The 18,300-nt window shown below is 35.9% G+C and overlaps 2 protein-coding genes across 5 annotated transcripts in view; both read right to left on the minus strand.

Moving 5' to 3' along the window:
- pdzd2 (PDZ domain containing 2) overlaps window positions 1-11,986 on the minus strand; it is a 139,005-nt gene extending 127,019 nt beyond the window's left edge. For all 4 annotated transcript variants that reach the window (XR_015491521.1, XR_015491526.1, XM_087253858.1 and 1 more), the window contains exon 1: window positions 11,760-11,986. The gene's annotated coding sequence lies outside the window, so the exon portion shown is untranslated. The remainder of the gene's footprint in view (window positions 1-11,759) is intronic.
- The window catches only part of epg5 (ectopic P-granules autophagy protein 5 homolog (C. elegans)), a 1,176,376-nt gene that overhangs the window by 3,537 nt on the left and 1,154,539 nt on the right, over window positions 1-18,300 (minus strand). The gene's annotated exons all lie outside the window — the stretch shown is intronic.

Genomic DNA, 18,300 nt, shown 5'->3' on the forward strand with positions numbered 1-18,300 from the left:
AAACGTACACATTAGGCTGGTAGTAAGTTACTTTTCTTGTAGAGTTGTGCCTTAAGAACTTTATGTTGACCAGATTGTTAGTTAATCAGATCAAGTCAATATTGCCTAAATAGATAGTGATTAGGCATAGGCCTGTACCATTTTGAAAGTATGATAACCTTGGATTAAAAATACCATAGTATCACGGTATTGTGATTACTGCTCTAAAATAATTTTTTTTAAATATCTGGGTAAAAAAAAAAACAGTTTACCCATTTGAACAAAATATATTTTATTTTTAGGACACATTTAAAATATTTCAAAACAGTAAACAAATTGTCAGGCTAAATAATTCAAATAAACCACTGACTTCTGTTGTCTTCTTTAGTTTCAAAAACACAACACATTAAAAAAACTAATTAAAAAACCCTTACATATACCTTAGGAATGGTATAACAGTAAATTGTAATGGTTTTACAACCTTGATTTTTCCAAATTGCAGTAAACATTGAAACCGGATATCGCCCCATGACTAATAGCGATTTGTAAAACTGCAGTGTTAAATGTGATATGGTCAAAAATTTGTATGCACCTAATTTTTGTGCTGGTGCACCAAAGAGAAAAGTTAGGCACACCAGTACAACTAGTGGAAAAAATTAGTCCAGAGCCCTGCATATATTTGACTTCATAAAGGCAGCTAAAATTAAACGAATGTAGTTGCATCTATAAAGCTTTGCAAGAGGAGTATAGTGCACACTGTCAATGTCTGAGTTTATTGATTATTCTCTAAGTTTACATCAGGTTTCAGTCTCTGGAGCCATGCAGTCTGGAAGCTTCCATGCACCTGCCAACTCATTTGTTTCTGACAGCAGACACATGGAGAAAGACTTTCTACAAAACACAGCATGTTTTACACATCTCACGAGTCAGCATGCACTTTGTGGTTTACCGCCCAAAATAGCCATTCCACCTCACTAATGCAAACATCTTTGGATTTTTCCAAAAAGACTTGACAGGTGTTTTCAAAACTTGTCTCTGGCAGTCTTTCAGAATGGTGTGCTCACAGTAACCTACAGAAAATCTGAGCTGTTCATGGAAAGAGTTTGACTCAGTGTCATAATATCCTATTGAAATGCTACAGTAATTGCTTTTTTATGTAAACATAATGAAACCTTTTATCTCCGTTCCAAAATACTATTTTTAGTTGCTACAGAAAAACTGCACTGCAAAACCATAGAGCCTTATTTGTAGTCTAGCTGAGCAAATGGTTTTCAGGTCAGAATGTTTCTCGAAACAAACTTCAAACAAAGTTACACCATTTTGGTATTCACTCACAGGACTTGGATCAATAGCACAAACCAACCTGCCAATTCATGCTTTCAAATGTTGAGAAACACTTCCAGAGGAAGAATTGAAACACTTCCCAGACAAATGTGTGAGAAGGCCGTAGGGGGTGGACGCAGCAGCAGTGTAATATACGCGGATGTCAGAGGTGAGCCACTGTAGGAGTGAGACCCCTCATTCAGATTCATTCATGCACTCTCCAGTCTCATTGAGCACAATGACATGCACTTTACAGGGGGCTCTCATATGTAAATGAAACTCTACACAGGGGACAATTCATCAAGTACCCATGCTTGCCATAAAGACCGATATAGCGATGGCCATCCACAAATGAATGGCTGTTTTCAACACGATTTACAATGTTGCCAACAAAGCCTGAAATAGGGCAATAATGAATGGACAAATTTTCAAAAGATGCTCTAAATTAGATTATTTTTGGGCCTTTCATTGGTGATACATCTGGTTTTAAGAGTTTTTCCATGTTTTTTAGGCCCTGTCCACACAAACATGGGTATTTAAAAAAACAGCTTTATCTATGCAGTTTTGCGAATTACAATTTTAAAATTTAAAAATGTATTTACTTATTTAACCAGAAAAGTGGCATTAAGATAGAATATCTCTTCTACCCAAGAGACTTTAAAATATTTATAAATACAGCAATAGATGGTACAGATTGAAGCTCAATCCGTTGATTTGGAGCATACTTAGAAAATACAGATCAACCTAACTCAGTATGAAAATATGGTATCTTAAGCAAGAGTATATCTGGTATTGTAAGTATTTGAACAGTAAACCAACAAACTATATATATATATATATATACATACATATATACATATATACATATATACATATATATATATATATATATATATATATATATATATATATATATATATATTAGCGCTGTCAAAATTAGTGCGTTAACGTATGCGATTAATTTTAAATAATTAACGCGTAAAAAAAAATTAACGCAATTAACGCAGTTGCAGGTTTTTTTTAATTTCCTGTTGTGGTGGACGTGTGTTCAACATGCAATAAATGTGGATAAGACCAAGGAAGCACTTTTTGAAGGCAAGTTCCAGTATAAAACAATTAGTCGCATCACCAGGCTCTCCAAAGTTTCATGCAATTTCGGGTGTTTCATTTTTAACTTTCGACTTCTGTTGTAAGTTGATACCGCATGGCGAACAGAAAGAAAATCCTCCGCATTTCGTCACTCGGTGTTCCTTTAAGGTAATAAAATCACTGCTTAGGCTACACGGTAGAATTTTAATAAGAGTATTATCTTAATCATATTAAAATCGAAGTATTGGTGTCTTATGTGAATGTACTCAGAAAGTCTCTGGTGAAGTCGCGAGCTGTCAAAGACAGAGCATTACTCTGCAGCATGAGCCCTCCAAGTTTAGCGTGTTTCCTCATTAAACGCAATGAAAGCGTATGCTTCGCGTTGTTGTGTCAGAATCCTTGTGAAATACAGTAATACTTTAGGATGCTTAGTTTAAGCAAATTTGATGAACGCGATCATGCGTGTTGAATCTGAGGGGAGTCGCTCCAGTATGGAAGGCCGTTGGGGCCAAAACGTCTGCAGCGCGTTGTATGTGTGTCTGTGTCAGGCCCGTTGAGGGGTGTCAGGGGTGGAGTGAGCGACGTATCTGAGTAGGGGCGAGAGGGGTGTGCAATTTATTTAACGACCGGCTTGCGAGAAATTATCATTCATTTGCGGGCATTTGGGAGTCTCTATGCACTTGCGGGATACTCCTAGTCTTAGCAACTGGATGAATGTAAAGAAGTATTAAGCAATATTGTTTCTACTCTATAACTAATGTTCTCAACTCACAGCAATAAAACTTTACAATGAGTGCAACAGTTTGTATTCTATAGTTTATTATTATAATTTTCCATTTCCAAATCTGCAATTCCTGTATTTTTGGCATTTTTTTGCAGTCCACTTAGAATCCAACATGGAAATCAATGTTTTCTTTATTGGCTTTGATTGTTTTGAAATTTAAATGTCATTAACATGCCTGTGTTTTAATTTCTGTAATAAATATGGCTGTCAAGCAGGATCTTGATGGTTTATTGTGGGTATGTTGTTTACATGAAGAAATCTGTGTTACAAGTTAAACAAAAATTCTATTAAACAATTATATTTTGAATTTTAATTCTAATAAACAATTATATTTTGAATTTAATTTAATATTTTTTGTCTTGCGTTTACATTAATTTTACATTTAAATAGCCAAAATTACAAGTTTCAGTATTTTAAATGCGATTAATCGCGATTAATTTTTTTAAAAAGGTGCGATTAATCAGTTATTTTTTTTAATCGATTGACAGCACTAATATATATATATATATATATATATATATATATATATATATATATATATATATATATATACACACACACACTCACTCACACACTACCAACTAAAGTTTTTAAAATGTGATGCGGTGGCACAGTTGGTAGCATGTTTGCCTCAGCAAGAAGTTCGCTGGTTTAAGCCTCGGCTGAGTCAGTTGGCATTTCTTGTGTGGAGTTTGCATGTTCTCCCCTTGTTTATGTGGGTTTCCTCTGGGTGCTCCGGTTTCCCCCACAAGTCAAAAAAAGACATGTGGTACAAGTGAATTGGGTATGCTAAAATTGACCGTGGTGTATTTATTATGTTATCAAAACAATCTAATGTGGCAATAAGATCGTAACTGTACTGCGCATTTACACAATATTCATCTATATAAACACACGAAAACAACATTAACATTATACCGGACAAAGGTCATTCTCAGCTGCTAGACATTTCTGATAGGGTATTCCAGTTGTATTCATTGAGTGTCCGAATGTAGTGTGACTGCTATACAGGAGTTATGATTATGGATTATAGATAGCGAAATTTAGCGGGTTTTTTTTTTTTAAGCATGATGGTAAAACATGAACAAGGTTATGCATGTATTAAAACATGTGCTTGTTTGTTGTAAAAAAAAAATTAATAATGACAAAAAAAATACAAATTTGTGCATCTCCTGTCTTCCGGGTGCAGCTATGCAGCCACTGTGGCTGTTGTATTCTGGGAAATTTTTTAACCCCTTGGTTTTGAGTTTGGTCCTGACAAGTCTCTCTTTCAAGGGCTATGTAGCCCTTCCCCTTAACCCTACACCTTCAAGATAAAGAGAATTGGAACACCCCTACCCCTTCACTTGAACATGCAATACAAGGGGCAGGGTTAAAGGCAAGGGCTAAGGGGTAGAATTAGGATTTAGCCTAAATGTAAAAAAATAAAACTTGTACCACAAGCTAATCATTTTGAAACATCTATTGTCCTTAGTTAGGTGAATTCAAGTCAATAATGGCAACACCATTGCTATAGTTCTAATGCTCTAATGTGTAATGTTTGATATTAAAATGCACTTTGATTGAGGCAATGCAATTTGGTCATACTTTAGTTTAATACCAATCCTCACTATTAACAAGTGGACTATTTCCTGCCTATTGAACTTGCACATGATTTAAATATCTCTGGAAATATTAGTCTGCTTTAGTTTCTGATACACATTATCATTATTTACTACTTTTAGGCGCCATGACCCATGCACCACAAGAAAAAGATTAATATTCAAATTTCATACCAGCAAGATCCATTCAAATATGCCTTTATTCATCTCTGAACTTTGACCATCCATAGCAGCTCGATACCAGAATTTATGTAAAGCACCGAATGCAAACCACACATAGATAAATCATTTGTATGCTCTACATTACATCCAGAAGCTTTAGTCTTTTCTATTAAACTGGCCATCCTTCCCTACTGGGGCAGTATGAGACGTAAAGATGTAATCCCCCAGATGCGAATTTGATCTAGAGGGGGCGGGTTGGTTCAGTGCTGTGGTTTTCGCTCTGGATGAACCATGCATTGCAGTGGGGCAGTGTGCCAGATGCTGTCCAGCTTAACCCAAAAACAACATCTGTACCACAACCCACTGACACTCCCCTGCTCCCAGTCTTACCATTCTCTCTGGGACGCACCATTACGTGGTCTTTTTTTAGACTGTATATGCTGCTTTTCACTTTTTCCAGGACGACCACTGTGCTTCAGCACTAACGGTTGCTGCTTGGCCGCCGGCTAAAAGAGCAATCTAATTGGTAATTCAGCGTAGAATTGGAGTGAGAGTACAAAAACTAAAGTGACGTATCAAGTAAACAATTCAAGTCAGGAGGGAACACAAAATTGTTGCTGTTAGCTGTAATTTTACTGCATTCCTCAAATATTTGCAAACGATATGGATTCTTAGATTATCGGACATATTTGCACCCGTGAATCCCTCCGTGAACAGTGACAATTACTGTGACAATGGTCTTAACACCGATTTGTTTACACTTCGGTCCTTTCATGCTCCGGTTTCTCTTTGTGGAATGAGAAAACAAACATTTGCATCAACAGTTGTGGCAAGATACATCCTCTCATGTAGGCGCATAATGTATGCACTCCTTTCAGTCGGCTGCAGTTCATTTGCTGTGTTTATTGGTCCACATGGGACCAGACGCAGCTAATGCAAGTTGGTTATGGTCAGGAATAGATGTTTAGCGTCGCCTTAGAGTGTCCCGGGCATAATGGTCTTCGATTTCCAGTTGGAATATGAAGTGAGGATGCTTGCAAACTAAGGTTGTCAAAAGTATACAGACGATATACAAACAGCTGCAATGTATATATTTGTTTGTGCTAGGAGAACAGTGATGAAGAGCAGCTCGACTGATAGGGCAGGTACACACCAAGCTGATGCCAAACACCAAGCACAGTCAATTCAATTCATCTTTATTTCTATAGCCCCTTCACAATGTAGATTGTGTCAAAGCAGCTTAACATAGAAGATTATAGTAAGTTGAAACTGTGTCAGTCCAGTTTTCAGAGTTTAAGGCCCCGTTTACACTAGTGCGTTTTAGTTTTAAAACGGCGTTTTAGAATGAAAACGATCCGCGTCCACACTCGCGTTTTACCCAGCGTTTCTGAACTGCTCTCCGTCCACACCAAAACGCTGAAAACGCACATCACGTGACCACACAAACACACTTTGGCAATCGCTGGAGCCCATCTACCCAGATGAGAGCTCTGCTAGTCGGACTTCTCATCAAGCATCTCCCGCTGGATCTAACCTCACTATATTTATTAAACGTGATATTTCATTTATCTTGTTGTCTTTATCTAACGACATATTCCCTGACATTTGGGCATTGGAATCTATTACTTGTTCTCAGGTAACGTGTTTTTGCTGAGCGCAAAGATAAGTTAATGATTAATGAAACCACGTAGCCTACATTCTGTATATTGACTGATCGCTTGCCTTTATTTCCTATAATGTATAAACATATTGTATGTTATACTTTTATAATGGCCATTATCAATTATTAAAACTGATATTCAGCAAAAGAGAGGGTATGTTTCGTATTTTCACTGAAATTGAAAGGAGGCAGTTGTTATCGGCTCCGTTTTGTTATAAATATCTACACAGTGAAGATGACGCTCATGCAGCACGACGCCTCAACATTTTTGCTGTCTGTTTAGTTGTTAATATTAAAATAAAAATAGGCAGTTCCTTATATCAAGTTTACATTTTATTGTTGAGAAAGTGAAACAACGTAGCCAAGGTGATGTGAATGAAGTTATAAAGTAACGTTACACTGTTCCCTGTGAAGATTGACGCGTGTCCTCGGTATGTTTTCCATATCAAACTGAGAAGAAGAGATGCAGCCTTGATCAAACTTGCGAAGTCTAAACTTACACGGAGAAGATTCAGGACTGAACTGTGTGTGTTAGGCTACTTAATATTGAGGAAAAGCCCCAATCAGAGAGGCGAATGTCTGCAGCCCCGCCTCCGTTTTCAGATGTCTCCGTCTTTCCCCATCCACACTGAGACGGAGCAGCAGCGTTTCAGAATGAAAACGGCCTCTCCAGCATTTTCAAAAAGCTCCGTTTTCGGCGCTCGAGAACTCCGGCGTAGTGTGGACGGATGGCGTAACCGTAGCAAAACTTATGCGTTTTCAAACTAAAACGCATTAGTGTAAACGGGGCCTAAGTTCAGTTAAGTTCAGTGTGGGTCATTTTCACTGCTGAGAGTCCAAACACTGAAAAGCAAATCCATCAATGCGCTGCTCCACAAGTCCTGTACAATGCAAGCCAGTGACAACAGTTACAAGGAACAAACTTCACCATTTTGCGAAAGTGAAGAAAAAAAAACCCTAAGAGAAATCAGGCTCAGTTGGGCACGACGATTTCTCCTATGGCAATCAAAACCAAACCGTGTTGCTGCCTTCTAATAATCCATATCGTTTTAAAATATTAGATAAATGTAGGAAAATTATAGCTGGCCTATTTGTGTTCCTGCTTGACTTTAATTGTTTACTTGCTAAGTATTTTCACTCAGATTTGTTGCTGAATAACCAGTGTGGAATAACAATGCTGAATCAGGCCAAAGAGCTCCAATGTTAACCCAAGGAGAGGCAATGTGTGGACGCTAAGTGAAGCTGGATTTATACTTCCCCTGGCGCCACACCGCACATGCCCGCTGACTGCGTACGCATCTCAAGAAATGGACAAGGCTTTTTACCCGCCCCGTTCGCCGTTGTCATATTCTTTAAAACAACAGGGGGCGGTCAAAAGAAACCGACCGCAAAGTCAGACGGAAGTAGAAAGTTTCCGGGACTACAGTATATCATTAATATAATTGAAGATTTTTAAACTAAATGTTTTTTTATTATTCTTGTTTTTATAACCATTTAAGATTTTTTTATCAAACTTTAATGCATCACTTGCTTTTGTTCATATTTTGGACAGTTTACCTAATAAATTTTCTTAAAATATTAATGATAACAGAACATGGGTTGCTCTAAAAAAAGTACACTTACTAAAAAATACAGATTTCTTTAGACTTAGCCCTTTCCACAATTCACACATTTCTGTCTGTCTAGTTTCTGTTCTATCGTTATGCTAAAAAGGAAGTAATGGTCCAACATTACTGACCATTATCACCAATAAAGACAAGAAAAACAAGCATCAGTAAACCAATTGTAAACCGATGGGTTCAAATATTCTTTTCCAGTTATCAAAGAAATAATTTGTTCCTTGATTATAGTTTTATGATTATAGTTTCTTGATTATGGTTAATAAATTGTTTTAAATTCAAAATTGTAATATATACATCAGCGTAAAACCTATGACTGGTGGAAAAATATATTTCTGTAATTGTGTACTAGGGTCTCTACTTTTGCAGGCTTTTTAAAAAAAAAAAAAAAGCCTATTTTTTTACCAGGCTTGACAGATCAAAGAAGCCCAATGGCCGACAATGGCTTGGTGTGTCTCAGCCCTTAGTGTGAAATGGGTGTTTTTAAAATTTTATTGTCAAATGGTTTCAAAGTCACTACTTTTGACAACCATAATGCAAACTGGACCTTTCCTGTTCGTTTTAGCAGCGCCGGAAACGCCAGAAGACAAACCAAACCGCCAAGCATCACAACATTAAAACACTGATTTGAAGTGGTATATAAAAATCAGACCAAAACACAAAAAGGTAAATGAATTACAAATGCCCGAAGCACTGAGAATCAAAAAAAAAAATGTATAAAGAAATCTGAACTATTTAAGTTATTAGGTAAAAGCAATAATTTAAGTTTATTGCAAAATATGTATTTAAAGTATGGCTGCAAAATAAATTAATTAAAAATAGCAATAACAGTTATCAAAAGCTGACATTGTTATGCATCTTGCCAGGGAATCCCAGTTCTGTACAAAAAAAAGTACTTTTGCACACTTTTAGGTTGTAGTAGAAGTTTGTAAATTAGGACAAAAGACAGAGAAAACAAGCGGGTCAGCAGCACAGACTTCAACTATATTTAGTAAACACAGGGCACAAAATAATTACTGTCATATGTTGAATCTAAAACTGTAAAAGGTTTTTAACGTATAACCTTCAAGATAAAGGATGAACAACAGCATTAAATTACTGTCATATTAAAGATATTTGCTTATAGCTCAGGCTTTTGGATTATTTTTTTTTTACTTGTACTGCACAATGGATTAGAACATTACTGATAATATGGAAATATAAAATGAAAATAAGGATTGGTTTTGACAAGTAACAAACAAATCATTGCAAGGAAAGCCATTTGGCCAATTAGAGCAATAACTCAATTTAATTAAAAAATACTCCTCGTCATGAGCTTATTTCCTGTTTCAGACCTTATATGGTACTTCTCAATAAGACTAATATACACAATGAGAGACAGGTCATTGTGTACATTAGATCACTGGATATTTATTCTTTTCCCGGAGGTATAGAAACAATGGTAATGGGAGGACGAAATGCTGACTGCAATGACATGACAGTGTGTATTTCTCCCACTTCAGCAGAAAGCCACACAAACAAAAGGAGGAGGCTTAGACAAGTGAACACTTCTAACGTCTGAGCACATAAATGGTCGTGTACAAAAGAATGTAGGGTTGTTGCGATACCATTAATTAATCTTACGATCCTATACCAGCTGAAGTATCACGATACCAAGTAGTATTGCGATACTGCAATTCATAATTCAAATTATAAAGAAAATGGTCAGAAATGCTATATTTTAGAGCTATTATAGGCCTACTTTAATTTATTATTCCCTTAAGGCCAAAAAGTATTATTTGCACATCACTTCACCTAAAATGTATTAATTCTTTTTGTTTATTTTGTAGATAACTGCCCAACAAATAATACATTAAAATAAAGATACAAATGATATCAAATCAAATTTGTTACAAAAGAGCTTTTTTACTTCAGTCTTATCAAGTTCCAATCCAAAGTAATTAAAAATTTCACTTTGAGTCTGCTTTTTTGTTTTTAAGGGATTATTGCAGTTGTTGTAGCAACTAAATCATATTAAGAGGAACACAAAAATGAACCAATTCAGATGTGAGTTTGAACCGAAGCATTTGAAAACATGCAATAGGTTACCATACAAGGCACAAGTTTTGCAACTTTAAAGGGCTCCTCAGACTATTAAAATAAAATGGTCTATTGTTGCACAACCGTGTGAGCATTTCAGTGACTTTTCCACATGCAACATTGTGTATTGTAGATAAACCATTAATGACGATACTACCGCTTACAAACTAAAATGGCACTGCCAGTACTTGAGCCATAGTATTGCGATACTACCATTGTACCGGTAAACCGTGCAACCCTACAAAAATGTATGCAGAGATTAATTAAAATAACTGTAAAATGCACTGCGCAATTACATTTTATAAAATATTAAATTAATTTAACTGTATACAACACAAATAGCCATATCACGATGCTTACAAACCTGTGCGTCAACTTATTTTATTAATTTATTTACTTGCTTTTTTATCATTAGAGTGCTGGTTCAGCTCAAAATAACAATTCTGTAATGGTGTACGCACACTCATATTAGTTCAAACCAAGGAATTTATGCAATTTATGCATCTCTAAAACACAAATATATTTTTAATCAAATTTTATATAGTTCTGCCCCATAAAATGTCTACTTAACAAACATTATCTAAGGAAATAAAAAAAATAAGAATTCCACATGATTTAAAAGGCTTAATCCAAGACTTATGAAGAGACTTAATCACTTTATACATGCAGAATTTAAATTTGGTTACGAAAACGATGCTTGCTTGATGTGTGGAAACCAATAGGGTCATTCTCATTTGTCACAGAATCAGTGCTGTTTCTCCTTGCGCGTCAAGCAAGTATGGTTGAGCTTTATTGATCATCATTTATGCAAATAAATATAAATTACACCAGGGCTGTGGGATTTGAATCCAACAAATAAAAATAGTACTAATACAACTCTTCATTAGCACTATGCTTTTAATCTTATAATCAAACTGTAGTAAATTGCATGATTATGACTCGTCATGTGATGTCAACATGGTAGCATAAACTCATTGCACGCAGACTGAAAGTTTTTTTCTTTCTTTAAGACTGATATGAAAGCTACCTCGTTTAAATGATAATTACAAGCATAACTCTGAGTAAATCTTTGGAAAGAAATGTACAAATAAATGTAGTGCCCGAATTAGTTATGAGACCAGAGCTGAAAACTTCGACTGCCAACAGACTCAATTCAATTCAATCCAAAAATAAGAGCTTTATTGGCATGACTTGCCAACTGACTCTATTTAAAAGTTGGCAAACGCACAAATGTACCGTTAAAAAGTACACAGTTAAAAACAATGGGTATTTTAAATGATAATAGATACAGTAACAAGCTCTAGTATAACCATAGAGTGAGGTAATGCCTCACTATGGATAAATCAAGAGAGAAGTCCGTTATTTAACATATATCAATGAACGTACTGGCAAAACCAGCCAGGGGGGAAAGCGACATTAGTTCTGTGAAGGAAGACTCAGTGAAGTTATAAACTAAAACTTACCATCGTGTTAGCACTTTGTATTTCCATGACCTGAAGAAAATCTAATCCAAATCAATGAAAAATGCCGCGAATCCTCCAGCGGTGCTCTGTGAAAAGTACCATGCGCGCACTGAACAGCTGAGCACTTTTCGTCTGTGTGTTAGTATAAAAGTTCGCCTCCCTTTTGGTCAACTTTGACAACTCTTTCACAAAGGATGCAGCCGAAACAGTAAAGGCTCAGTTTTAACACATGCACGCGATTCGCCGTGTGGAATGACGCGGCGAGTGGGCGGAGCTACAGTGCTGCTGCTGTTTAATTAGCTGCTGCTGCTGGGTCTGTCTGTAAACACAGAGTAGTTGTTAAATGCCTCGTGGTAGATTGATTCTTTTAAGAACCATTTTTGGCAGTTTTAGGATTTAAAACTATTTCAGATGGAGTTACAATTGTATATTCCCAAATGTTCAAAGGACAGCTTATGCAGACAGATGTGTGTGTGCTTTTTTGTTTAGCTACTTTTGGATTGTGTGCTGACTGTCTACATGTTATATTCTGTTGAATGTGGTGTTCATTTATCTAACCTCATATATTTAATGAATTCAGCTCATTTCAGGTATACATGTACAAACAGTGCCATAATAACTGCAGAATATACCAGATACATAATTGTATGTGTACCTAAAATATGTATTGTAGAATGCTTAAAAAGGTTTAAGTACAATTCCTGTGTTATATTTTGGTTTGTGATTATGTTGTGTAATGTGGGGCTTTAAGGGGCTGAATTCACACAGTAAAACAAAACAGTCAACTTTATCAAATGAAATGAGTGTAGTTACACTTAAATTGATTTAAAAGTGAATTCTACTCATTTGAAGAGAGTTTTGAACTCAGTACTTCAATTTAAATGGAGTAAGTTTACAGTACTCATATAGATTACTTTTTTTAAAACTCAAATGGTGTGTAGCAACCGGTTTTCTTAAACGGTTGGAGTTGCTTTAACTTATTGGGTTTTACAGTACTCGGTTGATTTGAGCTCTCTTCATTTATTGGGTTTTACTGTGCTCAAATTGCTTCATTTACTCATGGATTAAGTTGACAATACTCACTGGGATTAATTTTTGAACTTAAATGGTTTGTTGCAATCAGTTTTCACAAATAATTTGAGTTACCTTAACTTTTTGGGATTTACAGTGTAGAAAAAAGCAAGTCTGCACACTCAAGATTGGGGGGGGGGGGGGGGGGGGGTGTCCATAAGTAGAGACTGGTATGTTTTTTTTTTTTTGAGAGAGAGAGAGTTGTTGTTTCAGCGAGCTAAAGGATTACTCTCTACAACATGCAAAACTTAATTAAAAAGACAAGTTTGAACTGTTTCACGCTTCCCGGCCTTCTTCAGTCTGTTCAGTGTTTTTTAAATAGTTCTTAACATCTGGCAATACCAAAAGTGTTGTCTGGGCATGGCACATCAAATCATAAAAGCTATGGCTTAACAAGTTCTTTTTAGACCCGACTTGCCCTGCATTTCACTCATTTTGTGTCTTGATAATTATCACATACCTAGAAACTTGAATACACAAAACTTTTGTGAGGCGCTCTGTTGAATTGGGGCTGGAAGGAAATTTCATAACCGCTTTCATCAAACAGAAACATGAAAGTACAAAAACTTCCCTGCTTTTTTCATTTGCTCTGAAATACAATTGGAGATCCCTGTTGATGATGAAAATGGAGATTAGAAATGTTATGATTACCATAGAGTTGTTGATTTTTCAGCTTTATTTTTTTATTAGTTATGTCCCTTTTCACCTTAAAATGAATATTTCTCAGTATTTATGGATGGTAACACTTAACTTAAAGGGGGTATTCATGAGACCATCATAACACAATTATAGTTATGACATGACACTTCATGAATACAAATGAGATTTTATGCTTGCTTAAGACAGCTGTAAATAAGTGTCATTCGCTCAGTTAGGTCATTTTGTCAATGCAAAGGTGACATTGTTTGAGAAGTCTATTTGATGATATTTATAATGTGTGTCATGCCAGAATTATAAAGGTGTCAAGTAAATTCCAAGGTGTTAAGTAATAAAAGTGTTTCCTTATTTTTTCACCCCCATTTTGTTTCAAACCTGTTAATTTTGGTTGGTTGTTTGCTTGTTTGGTTGGTTGTCTGGCTGGTTGGTTGCTTGCTTGGTTTGTTGGTTGTTTGGATGGGTGGTTGGTTAGTTGGTTGTTTGGTTGGTTAGTTGGTTGGTTGTTTGTTTGGTTTTTTTGATTGTTTGTTTGTTTGTTTGGTTGGTTGGTTGGTTGGTTGGTTGGTTTGTTGGTTAGTTGCTTGTTGCTTGGTTTGTTGGTTGTTTGGTTTGTTTGATTGGTTGTTTGGTTAATTAGTTGTTTGTTTGCTTGTTTGTTTGTTTGTTTGTTTTTTTGCTTGTTTGGTTGGTTGGTTGGTTGGTTGGTTTGGTTGGTTGTTTGTTTGTTTGGTTTGTTGGTTGGTTAGTTGGTTGGTTGGTTAGTTGCTTGGTGTTTTGGTGGTTTTGGTTGGTTGATTGGTTGTTTATTTGGTTACTTGGTTGTTTGTTTGGTTGGTTGGTTGGTTGGTTGGTTGGTTGGTTAGTTTGTTTGGTTGGTTGGTTGGTTGCTTGGTTGGTTAGTTGGTTAGTTGGTTGTTTGTTTGGTTGTTTATTTGTTTTTTTGTTTGTTTGTTTTTTTTGGTTACTTGTTTGTTGGGTTGTTTGGTTGATTTGTTGGTTGGATGGTTAATTGGTTGGTTGCTTGGGTGCTTGGTTTGTTGGTTGTTTGGTTGGTTAGTTGTTTGTTTATTTGTTTGTTTGTTTGTGTGTTTGTTTGTTTGTTTTGTTTGTTTGTTTGTTTGTTTGTTTGTTGGTTGGTTCATTGGTTTGTTGGTTGGTTGGTTGGTTGATTGGTTGGTTTGCTGGTTTGTTGTTTGCTTGATTTGTTGGTTGTTTGGTTGGTTGATTGGTTACCTGGTTGCTTGGTTTGTTGTTGGTTTGGTTGGTTGGTTGGTTAGTTGGTTGTTTATTTGATTGTTTGGTTGGTCGTTTGGTTTGTTGGTGGTTGATTTGTTGGTTGGTTGGCTGGTTGGTTCATTGGTTGGTTGCTTGCTTGCTTGGTTTGTTGGTTACTTGGTTGGTTGATTGGTTAGTTGGTTGTTTGTTTGATTGTTTGGTTGGTTTGTTGGTGGTTGGTTTGTTGGTTGGTTGGCTGGTTGGTTCATTGGTTGGTTGCTTGCTTGCTTGGTTTGTTGGTTACTTGGTTGGTTGATTGGTTAGTTGGTTGTTTGTTTGATTGTTTGGTTGGTTTGTTGGTGGTTGGTTGGTTGGTTCTTTGGTTGGTTGGTTGGTTGTTTTGTTGGTTAGTTGGTTGGTTGGTTGGTTGGTTTGTCGGTTGTTTGGTTGGTTGGTTGTTTGGTTTGTTAGTTGATTCGTTGTTTGTTTGTTTGGTTGGTTGGTTGTTTGTTTGGCTGGTTGGTTGTTTGGTTTGTTGGTTGTTTGTTTGTTTGTTGATTGGTTGATTTGTTGATTGTTTGATTGAATGCAATAAATTGAAGGTACAGGTGTGAAACAACATATGCAAATGATGGCAAAATCATAAATCATACTAAATCTAAATACTAAATACTAAATCATGAACATGATATACAATTGTTTGGAGACAAATATTCAAGCATAAAAACATTTATGTTCAAACATTGACTTTCGTTTACAGATGAAATATTTGGAATAGGTGCGAAGAAGATGAGGTAATGTACTCTTCAACTGCGGGAGTCCATAGAAACAATGAGGTACACAGGCATTCTTGGGCCCAGGTGGTTTTGATTTGGGAGGCCCTTATGTGCCTTTAGATCATTTATTATTTCAAGAGAAGTGAAATTAACTATGAAGACAATGTTACACTTTTAGACCTATGGACACCCAAATAATGACCACCGGTCCTGAAAAGTAATCAAGACAAGTTTTGAAATTTGAGGGACATGTTTTACCATGAAGGAAAATAAAAATCTGAAAATATAAGATGAACAGTGCCTTTAGAGAGCACTTAGTCCATTATTTCTGCATTTTGTCATTCTTTGATGTTGAAATACCAGTTTCAATTTCCACACAAAATAACCATGTTTATTTATTTATATTTATTCATTAAGCAGATGCTTTTATTCAAAAAGAAAATAGAAGGAATCAAAATTGCAAAAACCAGTTATACAGTGTAGGTATGACGAGTCTCAGTTAGTACAATTCAGTGCAAATATTACTGACAATAAATAAATGAGTTCATAAATTAATTTAAAAAGAAATAGAATAAAAGATGCTTGTTAGAAGGTCAAATGTTGACAAACCTTTGACACATTTCTTGAAAATAGCTTAATTCACCTCTGCTCTGGTTAAGTTAGGCAGGTTGATCCACCAGCATGAAACTGTTAAGAAAGTCCTTGAAATTGATTGTGTGCTTCTACTGAGCACTTTTTGGAGGGCACATAGATCTGAAGCAGTGAATTAAGGTATGTGGTGCAGAGCCTGTGGTTGGCTTTATAGAGATTGATGAACAGAGGTTTGGAGCTCTCAGACATGCATGCTTTTGTAGTGTACACCTGGCCCTACCCCTCACTGTGACATCACTATCTCTATTGAGTGCATGTGTCTAAGAGTGTGTCTGATCATGCATGTGCAAGTCTCCAGCCAGTCACTTGTTTTTGGCTTATTAATAATCACTCTCGTTGCCACATTGGTTCAGTTTTGTGATAGTGTTGGTTGGAAGGAATAATACGGATTGTCAAACCAAGACAAAACAGGAGTTTGAACAAGGAGTTGTACAGTTAGAAAGTGCCAGATCCTCCTATTAATCCTATTAATGTTGTACAAGGTAAACCTGCAGTGCCAGACAGATGATAATCAAACATGATTGCACCTTGCACAACTAACTGACTGGAAAAATACGATGAAGGGTTGAGTTGGCTGAAACCTTAAGCAGTTCTGACTTAAAAAGGTTGAGTGTCATCAGCATATTTTGCATAAGAGATCACAATGATGCCAAGTAGAATAAGAGAAGGATTCAAGTAATGTAGATGCAAACCAGTTCAACGTTACAACTTGGTGACCCTTGCAAAATATCCCAAATGACTTATCTGAGAAGATCTGAATCACTGTATACAATGGGATTCCTTTGTCATAGGGGTTCTGTGTATATATTTCTGCAGAGGCAACTACAGTATGAGTCTTCTTGGTTAAGTCTGCATAAGTTCCCCACATTTCAGTTCATATTCAATACTAAATCACTCCATCTTTGTCAAATTAGAAAGTGTTGGTCTGCAGCAACATTTTGGTCATAGCGAAAATATTCAATTGGATTATGTCTAGATTCAGACTGAACCATACCAGAGTTATAAGCTTATTTATAGCGTTTTATCATGCTTATTCCATTGTGCTGTAAGTTGTCATCCTGCTGGAACATAATCTTTGATTATATCCAGAGTATGTTGCTACCACCACCATCAAGTCTGATGGAAGAGATGTTTACCAGAATCTTTTATTTTCTGGTTTGTGCATTTATGCTCTGGCTTCAGATTCATCCTGATTCTATTGATTAGGCCACCATTTTATATCCTAAACCTAAAGTGTGTATGTGTCTGGGTGGAAGGTCATTCAAATTTCGCACTTGATGGAAGATGTTCTAAAGACAGAGGTTATCAAAAAAAGCTAATTCTGTTATTATTTACTCATTCTAAATTTTAAATGTATGTTTCTTTCTTTCAATGAACAAAAACAGTGACTGCCACAGTATTGGTTTTCACACAATTACACTTAATGGGCTACCATCAACTGTCTGGTAACCAACATTCATCAAGTATCTTCTATAGTGATCAACAGAAGAAAGAAACTGATAGAACTATCCCTTCAACCAAAATGTTTTTTAAACAAAATATCCTACAATAACGGTGACTTTTATTATGTTTTATTTATTGCATGCATGTATTATTATAAATAGTAATGCTCTGTATTATTAAAGCTTGAGTTTCAGTCATACAAAAGCATTTTTTGTTTATTTGGTTTTAGTGTTATGGTCACAAAATAGTCATTTAGAAGAGTATTCTGAGTTATGAAGAGAGTCAGGGATATTTACTGTGCAATCAAGCAGATGTAGATGCAATGTCTCCAGATGAGCTCTGCCAAAGTGGAAAAAAAGATTTACATGTTTTCCTTGTACTGCTAAGTTACAACAGATAAGGATTTATGGTGCATCCATTTCTCAAAACATGTTTCACAACATTGACTAGATTCTTAGTTGTGATGCAAACAGGAGCCACATTTGTGGCTGACTAGATTATGAGCAAATCTCAATAAATTATATCAGCCAGAGTCTGATGAAGTTTTAAAATTAATGTTCTGAGCAAAGTCACCAAGTTTAATAAAATCATTTCAACTAACACTGTTTTGTGTTGTTGTTGCTGCACCTTTAAAACGTGCTGGGTTCCACACCATTCCTTCATGTTGTCCCTACATAAATCGATTAAGTTAGCTTACTTGTTTTCACAAATTTAAGTGGTTTAAACAT

Source organism: Danio rerio, chromosome 5 (assembly GCF_052040795.2).
Source record: "Danio rerio strain M-AB ecotype USA chromosome 5, GRCz13ab, whole genome shotgun sequence".
NCBI lineage: Eukaryota > Metazoa > Chordata > Actinopteri > Cypriniformes > Danionidae > Danio > Danio rerio.